Genomic DNA, 11271 nt, shown 5'->3' on the forward strand with positions numbered 1-11271 from the left:
TGTGGTTCAATTCACTGCATTATCCCCTGAAAGCTAATCTTGGCCAGGCTTAGGGTCTTACGCGCTCTCTGGCTGTGAATGGATGAGTGAAAAGTTAAATATTCTTTCAAATGTAAAACTGCCTGACTGAGTCGGGATTGTGGCCGTGTCACTGTGGGATTTGGAGCCCCTTTGGTTGACACAGGCAACAGGAAGCCTGGGAAGGGGGTATTATCGGAGACTCCATATGCTCCATATATGTTGGGTGGGCAAACCTCTGATAAAGCCTCTGACTATTAGGACAATAAGCTCAACTCTGAAAGATTTCTCACACATTTGGGAATCGCTATCGCATGGCATCGTCTAAAGCAGTGGTTCTCAAACTTTTTCTGTAATTCCCCAATTTGAAGGTGGGGAAATATCAAGCCCTTCCTGACCCCATCAACCTGGCAAAATGGTAATGTTAAAGTACTTTTCACATCTTGGTTCCACATTAGCCTACATCTACCATCTATTTGAAAACAATACCACAACAGCATGTTGAGAAACAGAGTACAAAGTTACATATTGAACATACATAGTTGGTATCAGGGTATGCGAAGTGTGAGTACAGCCAATTTCTGGCTTGGCTAATCCTCAGGCTTCATGACTGCCTGCAACTGAGCTCACTTGCTGAAAATGAATAAATAAAAATGTATAAAATAGGCTCAGAAATAAACATGAGCTGGTGCCTTGCATCCACTGCATCACTCCCCATTCTTCTGATCGCTTCCTCTTCCAGCCACCTGGACGGTTATCACCCCTGGAGGCATCACGCCGAGCAACATGGCCTCGGTCCAAGTCAGGCGTCCAGAAAGACAACAAAAGCGACAGCATTATCAGGTCAGCCTGAGAAGAAAAAAGCGAGAGCCAGCAAGTGAGCGAGCTGCCCTTCAAGCTCAAGACTCCCCAGCGAGGACGAACCCCTGCTGGGGAGAGCCTGGTGTTGTATTGAAGTAGTTTCGGCCAGTATGAATGGGCCAGAGGTGGTGGTGGTGGTGGAGGTGGTGGTGGGGGTGGGAGGGGTCGGAGGACTGGCAGGCGAAAGCAGCACCAATGTTGGGGAACACAAATGGAATGGTGTCGCCTGGAGACAGCCAACCAGTGTCTTTCTCCCTGACTGGAGCTGGGGGTGCTCAGAGCACCAGGAGAGGCTTTATTCCCGGCCTTAAGAGTTTGATGTCCCACTGACTTCCTATTGAATCCTTCACATCCCAGTCATGTTTAATCTACAAGACTGGCATGAAAGCAGAGATCTAATGGACTACTTAATAGTGCTGGCTAATCCACACAATTGGTATTCCATGGCTGGACTTGGGACCTATCAGAAAAAGTATTGTGTATTGATGTCTCTCTTAAGTGAGTGAAATGTCGCAGAAAAGCATAGTGACATGGAGAGAATTCTGTGAAATTTAATAAGGTTTGTATTAAATTTGAAAACCCAGGGTGTGAGATTTATGACCTGATGGGAATTCACTTTTTGTACTGCATTCAGTAACTTCACAAAAAGTAGATAATATACTTAAACATTCAGACAAGGTTATTGCATCGAGACCAACATTATATGCACCATAAAGTCCTTAATTAGTGTTGGCTTGGCAGTCCTCTCTTTCTTTCAAACCAAATCATTATGAGACTCAAAAAGATAGTGGTGACATTTCAGTGGCTTTTTTCCCCTTTGCTCTGAGCTATCCTGTTAAGGTTGTCTGTGTAGGGGGTTGCAGTGCAAGGCTGCTTCAGATTGTTCAGTCATCAAGCATGTGCATTAGAGATGGTGTTGAGAGAGAGAGAGAGTTTTGCTTTTTAAGATGCTGAATCCTTGTCAATCTTTCACGATTCTACTGTGCTGGGATTTGTGTGTGTGTGTGCGCGCGCACATGTGTGTGTATCTGCATTAGAGTGCAGCATATAATCTCTAAAGGACATCATTATTGTTTGTCTCCACCCTTGTAGACTCCCTGATAACTCACTTGGTGACAGTCTCCATTCAGGCTTGTTGCTCCAAAATGAGGGGATACTTCTATTCAGATCATATCTTCTACAAGCTGAGCAGTCCGCCCAGCGTCTCTACACACATCAAATCCTCAAGGCATTAATTAAAACCTTCACGTCACATTTACCCACTTTCAGCGCTCTCTATAACCTACTCATCCTTTAATGGTCCACATTACATCCATAAAATGGACCAGAATAAAACGACCGTTTCGTAATTTCCTACACAATTTCCCACACTGATTTCTAACTTTGATTACTCCAAAGCCCCCTCGCTCTCCTAAAAAAAAAAAGTTTCTCATTTACTCACTGCTGCTGCGCCACGGCCAACTTTTCCCCCTCGTAGATTGCAAACTTGTCTATTCATGGGGATAGCAATTTTCCTCCGTTAGGTAATAGGATCAGGGGGGCCCTGGCACAGCCTCCAACATGATTGATGAAAGATTAAAAGGGATTGTTGAGACTGAAGGCACTTTTAGCACCCAGCCGAGGTCCAATTTCTGTGGACCTGGTGCGGCCTCCATGGAGATGAGGTCACAGCTGACTCCAGGTTGGATAATATCAAATGTGGACCTGTGGGGTTCAGGAGATGCAAGGGGGAACCTGGGCAAGGACAAGGAGGCAATCACTTCAGAATCCAACCCTCCCTTAATGCAACAGAGCCCCTACTCTTGACTAAGGAGCAGTGTATCCGACGGAAATGCAGCCAGGGAAGTGGCAACGTGGAGCAACGTGGCAATGTGATCATGATGGGAGCTATTGTGCGAAATGATGGCAACCATGCCTTGTAGCTTTTGATCTTACACACAAGGGAGCCGTGGAAGACAGATTACGCAGTCACTGCACGTCAGGATGTAAACCAAATAATCTGCTTGGCAGGACAGACGGTCATGTGATGAATAGATTGAACAAGTGTCTCGCTTGATCCTCGAACAACATGTTTATATGTGCGGTCTGTTTATCATGCTAATATAATCTCCTGCAGCAGATTTGGTGCGGTTTGTTCATCACTGGGCTATATGTGAGACTAATAGTTTGTAACATGAAAGCAAACATGATAGGAGTGCATAGCTTTGAGAAGGTCAGTTAGTCCTTAATACTGTACATAATTCAGCATACTCCTGTGGGTGGTTTCAGCACAAAGGTGAATTGAATTTATGTTATTCATTGTAGGTGGGATCAAATAATGCATATGATAAATGTATTGGATGGTAATGCATTGCGTGTGTGATATTTCACCCATGCTGTTTCTGTTCTTATGAATAAAAATAAATGCGCTGAAAAGCTAAGCAGAACCTTTGCCATTACACTGCTATTTCTGCAGAAATGACATGGATGCCTAGCAGGACATCCTCATGCTGTATGCCTCTCTGTGCTCGACTTCAGAATCATTCTGGACCTGCTTAAAAGCACTGATTGCTTTGTTAATTATGCCCCTGCTCAGTGACTGAAACTTAGTCATAGTGTCATCACCATGTCTGTGTGTGGGGGGGGGGGGGGGGGGCTGCTGCGTGACTGGTGACTGGCTGCTGTTCTCAGTGGATGTCCTCTGTTATGAGAGAAACAAAGGTGCGGCATTGCTAATTGGCCTGACAGAATTGGCACTTTCCTTTCACTTGCAAAACAGCAAGGTAATTACCAGTCTGATTCACAGCTAGCATCAGCAGCGGTAGTGTCTGATCCTTTTCCTCTTGCCCGCTGCACTAGCCCCGTTCTACCTGAACGCATTCAAGCCAGTGCCACGCTGCACTGCGCTGGGATTTTAAAACTCATTCTGAGCTCTGTCACACGCCTTTTTTGTGTGTTGGCAAAGTGCACTGCGGAGGAATTGCAGGACAATTTTTTTTGTTGTCCTTCAAATGTGCTCTTGCCTCCGCCTCTTTGACCTGAGCCACTGTTCACTGTTGGCGTCCGCCAAGAGATAACGACCCCATTGTCTGTCGCAATCAAGTGACAAGTCTCAACACCCTGGCAGCCATCGCCTTAATGCGAGCTGACGGGGCGGTGTTAGACACAGAGGGTCACCGTGGTGACTCGACGCGGCATCAGAAGCCAGCGCCTGGTCTGGCGCAGCTCAGCTGACATTTATTAATGTGTGGCCCCCAAGGCGGAGGACACAGCCGTCACCAGCGCAATAGCCACAGGCACTCTGAACTTACGGTCGAGGTGTTTGCGAGTGTATTTGTCTTGGCCGATTTTTTTGTTTATTTAGGCACTTTTGACATTATGGTTGTCATTATATTATGTCAAGGTGTTATGCTGTGTATTGTACTGACTGTAGCACTGAAGTGAATTGGTGTCAGTAAAAGTAAATTGAATTTGTCCTAGACCTCTTTGGCTTTGGTAGAGAATTTGTAACAGTATTTATCTGTTCATAACTGTCTTCATGTATTTGAGAAATAATTTCACAAACTATGCTGCTTTTGTAACTAGATTGTAAATATCTCTCACTAAATCCACACATGACAAGGTTCTTCAACTTTTCATGCTCTTGTAGGACATGTCTCTTAATATTGTTGTAATGTTTCATGAACCCTTGTTTCTCAAGGAGGTTAGTCCATATGCACGAAAGCTATAAAGGCAGTTTGTTAGCCAGTGGGTTTGCCTCCAGATTAAAATGTATCCAAGTTCATCAATCCCGGCGGACCATGTCACTGGCTCAGCCTCAGCAACATAAAAAAGAAGTGGGGAATATCAGAATATCAGATTTCTTTCTCATTGCACGCAGGCCTTTGGCAGTGGACATGGGGTTTCCAGACACAAAAACAGCTATGGTGTATGTTAAAGCAACACCAAAGAACTTTCCCTCTGTCGCACGCACGCTATTTGTTTATCCAGCACCGGCTTTGCAAATAATGATGTCCACAGACAATCTAGAATATGTTGCACGATTTATGAAAGTACAATGTATTGCGACATCAGATGCAAGTCAAATTTGTAGTTTATTCCATCGAACTACATCGAACTTACATAGTGCGGTTATAGCCGATAGAGGGCCGCAAAGGAAATGCAGAAGTGCCTTTGACCCTGTTACAAGTTGATGAACCACTGAAACGATTTTGGAAACATTATTTTAAGGTACAAAAAACTCTTTGGTGTTGCTTTAACACTTAGGTTCATGTTGCCAACGGTTCTTGGAGAACACCTTTTTTTCTGCAGGTAGTGAGTCAAACAGAAATGTGAAGAATTGAGCTGATGGTGAGTCCGAGCAGAAGCTACAGATTTAATCTAACAGGCCACCTCAAGGGCACCTAACCTTTTAGAGATGTCATTTTGATTGGCCAGCAAGGCCAAGCAGCCATGACAGATACCACTGTCTTGATCCAAATTATAGAGGATTGTGAGAACAACTACAAGGGAACAAGTGTGTCATCGGAATGAAGCGCTTTAAAGTGTCACAGGCACAAACATAGTAGGCTTCACATTGCACCAAAACAGTGTCAGAATGTGGCAGGGTGTTGACAAAAATATGTGGAACGAAATGTTTTTGCTGGTTTGTTTTATCAGGTCCCCATTGTGATGTGTAGTGTTAATGATTTTTAATGTGAACACAGCATTACCAAGAATTAAGTGCCATTTTTGACAGTGTTAATGTGTATGGCTTAAATAGGTGTATTAATTGTGAAGTGGAAAGTACATTTTCACTGGAAGAAACATAACTGGAAATAATCCAAGCATATGGGCTTAAGGTATATGACTTTAAATTTACATCAATATATGAAAATGGCAAACCTGGTCTTACTAGAATGGAGCCATGATTTTGAGGATTTTTCTGCTCTGACCTCTGGGATATCACCATGCCGGCCGTCTCAGACGCAACTGTGACTTACACTCTCGACACACTCTACCTCTGGACAAATCAAAAGAGCACGCGGGATTAGATGATTCTTCAGCTTGGCCATTAGCGAGCTCGGCATGAATCTACATCAACAAGAGTACTTTCAAGAGCACTTGAAACCAAGTGTACTTGGAGTCAAAGAAGTGAAAGCGGACACCTGGTGATATTGAAACCATGCACGTTTCCCTCGGGGACTGTCATCGGGTTTTGACCTGCCTCACAAAGCATAGCAAATTTTCACGGTGACCCCTCAGAAAAAGGCTACAGTACTCCCACATTTCAAAATAGTCTAACAAAAAAGATTCTGTGAATATGCAGGAAGCAAATGGTAGGAAATGTGGGATAGACACATTTCTTAAGCAGAAAATCAAGCAAACAATTCAAGAAACTATCTGAACTCATCTGCAAAGATGGTGTCAAAAAGGATACCTATGAAAAACTCATGAAAAACACTTTGAAGTCCAGTGTAAAGTGTTGCTTCTTACACAAAATTCCGCAGTTGCATAAATATGGTAGAAAGACAGAATTTGGTAATAGTATACGAGTGTGTGTGTGGCATTATGTCAATGTGCGTTTCTGTCCCTAATTTCCAAATGTCTTGTTAATCACAGTGAAGGAAACCTTATTCGCTTAAAGATAGCCCTCCCCCAGCTTTGCCAAGCTTCTGAATAGTGTCTAATTATTATCAGTACTTACTGCAGGCTTTGATGTTAATGGCTTCATACAGCAGGAATTCCAAGAATTCGACTGGAGTTTGAATTGAGGACATAACAATGGGAGTTATGTTAAAACTAGTTCACAAATTGCAAGAGAGTTCAGCTACCCAGTCTTTAAACTCAGAGGCATAGACATATCCTATCCGATTGTCTTCATTAACACAGGATTCATTAATAGTATTTGCAGCACCTTTAAAATGACAGTCCTTCAGCAACATTTTAATGCAAATTGTGTAATTGCAGTATAATAACAATGTTTACAAATAGTGGCAATATTTATGGATTTTTAAAATTTTCCATTTACAGTACAAGCACATCATATTTTATATGTAACAGCTAAGGATGTTAAACAAATCAGCATTCAATGCATTATCTGAATGCAAAATAATAAGGGGAAATCCACCTGATTTAACTGGGCCAAAAACACATTTGCTAATTGAGTCTTATGTGACAAAGAGGAATGAGCACCCATGAAAGGCCATGGACATTTTGATCTCTAATTTCCTGTGCCACCTGCGGCTCCTCACTGAAAAAAGCATGGTTGTCCTTGGTAACAAGCTCACAGTACAGTACCCTACATCCTGGGAGGAAAAATGATCTGAGCAAAAGCTGTAGGCTATTCCCCACACACCCTCATTATCGTGTAAGACGTCAGTATTCTTCAAATTTTTATATGAAATTATGTAGCATAAACTATACATGTATGTGCAGAACAATCACACAATCAACGGGTAAACACATCTGATTTCTAAGGTGTACTTTTAACACAGCAGCTAAGCAAATTGTCAGAAGCTTTGACAGGCATCAGTGACAGCAGTGTTTAAGCCACGCTGGAGGACTGCTTTGCTAAATTAAGCCGCCTCCGTTCTTATTCTACGCCTTGTTGGTCCCTCAGCTGTAGCTACGTGCCAGTGGCCAATTGGGGCACCACATAGAAATACTGTCTAATATAGTATTAGATTAGTTCCGCAAATCCATATATTTCTGATTAGTTCCGCATAAAGCCATGGTTTGGCAACAAATATTGTTGTCTCATTTCATGTTGCATGTTGCATCTTTGTGCATAAAACACATGCACCCTTCGATATGGACTCCTTTGTTTTGTTCTGTTCGTTTGATGTTCCCAAAACCCAGTCCAGGGCAAATGTTAAAAAAAGGTGGTTGGAAAAGGGTTTGGGAAACAACGAGAAGATGTATTAAAGCGTATGATTAAAAATAGCCAGGCCATTTCCAGGCTTGGGCTCAGATGATGCTCATAACAAGCATCCTTCTTGCCTGCCAGCGTCACATGTAAGCCTGTCAGAATCTCCTGAGAGGGTGCCAAAGCTCTGCGTTCCTCAAGGGAGTGAACTTTTGATGTGCCGGGGAACTTCCGCATCTGACAAGGGCAACAAGTAGGTCAAAGGATGGGGGCTTATCTATGTGTTGAGGAGTCATCTGTGGATAAACCAGAGTAAAATGGTGGGCTAACTAGTGGCCAAGATGACCAAGTAACTAATATGGCGTGCAAGTGGCTGAAGAGGATGTTCAGGAGTAGAGTTGGATAGACAGATAGACTGCGCAGTGGCATTAATGCTTGTGGTCAGACAAAGTGGAGAAAAGAATTGAAAATGCAATATCTACTGGCAATTCTGTCACCACTCAAGAGGCTTGAAAGTCTTCCTCAGTTTGGTTCTGCAAAGCAAGTATCCGAGCCAAATGTTAATTAAAACTTGAACAGGTTGTCATTACTGCAGTAGCACTTCTGCTAAAGCTAGGGAGCAGAGCTCACACACCTGACTAATCCCAGCAGTAATACCTCACAATGGACTCCCTCCGAGCCTGACTGGAGAAGTCTCACTTCTCAGCATATGTTTACTTATCATCAGTCACAAATAGAAATATCTGCCTCCGCATCCAAGACGTCTCAAATCCTAACATGATACCGCATGTTTAAATGAATCACTTCACTCATTTAATTGCATGCCATCACTGTCCTCCCTTCCATCTGACCAGAATACAGCAATGTTAATGAGAAATTGATGACATGCACATGCATATTTTAGTACCCTTGCAGCTTTTTTGCTTTCTGAGAAAAAAGCGACAGATTGTAGTGGACTGGAGTTAAATTGTGTTGTCTCACAAGCAAATCACAATCACATTCTCTGTGATTTTATTTAAAAACGTGACAAAACAAGGTTACTCATGTTTATTCTCCCCATTCTCTATGATTTTATTAAAAAAAAACTTGACAAAACAAGGTTACTCATGTTTATTCTCACATCACTGAGAAAGTACCAAATTATGGCATTTTTGCGATCTGCCTTGCAAATGTTCCAGCCCACAGGCAGGAAATGACATGCAGTGTGCTTTGATATGGAAGACGTGCACATGCCAAGTCAAATAGCCATATTTTCACTATGCCAGTTTGTCAAAAATACGGTCAAGTGAAACATTTTATATTGTTTCATTTTGTTATCAACCTTAATATTACACACATTGATGTTCTAATTTTTCTCTTTTTATCTCCCTCTCTCTCTCTCTCTCTCTCTCTCTCTCTCTCTCTCTCTGTGCCTCTCTCTCTATGACCCCCCGCCCACACACACACACACACACACACACACACACACACACACACACACACACGTACACATGCAATGACGACCCCACCACTACATGCACTCATGTAGCAGTAGATGCTGAATGAGGGGTTGTATGATTAATAGCATCTCTTCTTGTAACTGCGATACCCTGTGCACATCCAGTATCCCGTGCATAGTTGGGGCTTGCTGCCTCCCCAATTCCATCACTGTCTCGGCTGCCGCTGACCTGTTGGGGCGCTCCGGCGTGCCACGTGACCCCGCTCTGGGGGGCGCACCTGGGCTCCGCCGGGCAGGAGAGCCGGCCTGATAAATGGGTCTGCATTGACAAGCAGCCCGGAAAGGTCACGGCAGCTGTAGGGGAATCTCTGGCTGCGAGGAGGTGGAGGAGGATTCATTTAGTGGGAAAGTAGACCGGGCCGCTGCCAGAGTTAGCATGCTACTGGCCTCCACATGCAGCGAGAGGGGGAAGAAAAGACTAAGGGAGGGATAGAGAGAGACACAGATGGAGAGAAAGGGGTGAGGGGTTCCAGAACGTGAGAGGGAGACAGAGTGGAGTGGAGGGTGGTGTAAGAGAGATGGAGGGGGGGGGGAGAGAGAGAGAGATTTCCTTTTTGCTTGGTTGGGCATTAGATGCAGGTATATCAAGTAATTTAAAAAGTTTCATGTTCAATCAATATAATTACTTTTTAGCCTATTTATTACAATATTTCATGTTATTCTGAGTCATTTTTTAAAATAATGATAATTACAGGGTAAAAATCCATCTGATCTGAGAACTGCATGAATAATATCTGAAAAACCTCTACACCAATTACTCTAAAAACTACAGTTCAAGCTTTCCTCCTCTCTTATTATTTTTGATGATTACTATGTTGCGCTCTTTCTATTTAGCAAAACTAAGTAATTATCTATTGACAACACGAAGAAACAAACACGCAGTAGCAGTAAATTACTAACCGCTCTAAGCAGACTCAAGGCATTGTAAACAATTGTATTCTCCCCAAACGAAATTGCCTATGGCAACAAACTTTAACCTAGAGTGAAGTCCCCCTTTGCTAAGAGCATGTCTGGAGAAGGCATTGATGAGGCATGGTCCTGTTCCCTCATTACAGACAATTGGCATATGACACAGTAGGAGGTGGCACAGGAGAGGCCCAGGAGAGTGTGTGTGTGTGTGTGGGGGGGGGGGGGGGTCACCACTCCCACCCCCCTCGCATCAGAAGCTGTCTGTCTTAGTTTGCTTCATGCCATTGTTCCACGCTATATGTGCCCCCCCCCCCAAACACACACACACACACACACACATCCATGCTATATGTGTCCCCCCCCCCCGACACACACACTCATCACCGCACCTTCCCCTTCAATTCTGGGCCTGGGCCTCATTAGGTCTGATTATAGGAGCAGGTGTTAATTGTATCAGTAAACAGCTGCATTTATGGATGTCCGGGGCCAGGCTGTAATGGCTTCGCCGAGCCCCTCAGCTGTTACAAGCTCTCTGGGCTGTCTCTGCTCCTCAGCCAATTAATTAAGCTACCCGGGCTGCCAGGCGACAACGTTCTGGAGGAAGAGGGGCCACTAGTCTGTGTGTGTGTGTGTGTGTGTGTGTGTGTGTGTGTGTGTGTGTGTGTCTGTGTGTGCGCGCACGCACGCACAAGTTAAAGAGTGCGTGTGTTCTTCTACTTCTTCTTTGTGCTGTGTAGAACATTTTTATCTGAGATCTGAGTGTGTGTGTGTGAAGAGAAAGTGAATGAAAGAGAGAGAGAGAGAGAGCAAGAGAAAAAAGCATAGAGGAGATAATGAAAAAGGACGAGGCCCTGCGGCCCATATGGGGAAGCGGGGAACTAGTGACCCACACACTGCACGGCACTCACCCATACTCATATGTGTGGGGCGCCCAAGCTAAAATGTCAGCCTTCTTCTCCTCCACACTCGGCTCTGTTCTACGGACCCCTCTCCCCCGTCCTGGGCCCCTCTATGGAGGTGAGATCCTGGGTGTGAGGACTTTGATAATCCTGCCCTTTCCCCCACTCTCAGGCAGAGTGTGGATTTACATGGTAAGAGAGCAGTGATGGAAATGTCAATGGGCAATCACATCAAGTAATTCTCCTGTCCTGTGCACTGG

Source organism: Alosa pseudoharengus, unplaced genomic scaffold (assembly GCF_046254945.1).
Source record: "Alosa pseudoharengus isolate Yale_2024_CS ecotype anadromous, Long Island Sound unplaced genomic scaffold, YU_APseudo_1.1 YU_APseudo_1.1_scf_13, whole genome shotgun sequence".
Taxonomy (NCBI): domain Eukaryota; kingdom Metazoa; phylum Chordata; class Actinopteri; order Clupeiformes; family Clupeidae; genus Alosa; species Alosa pseudoharengus.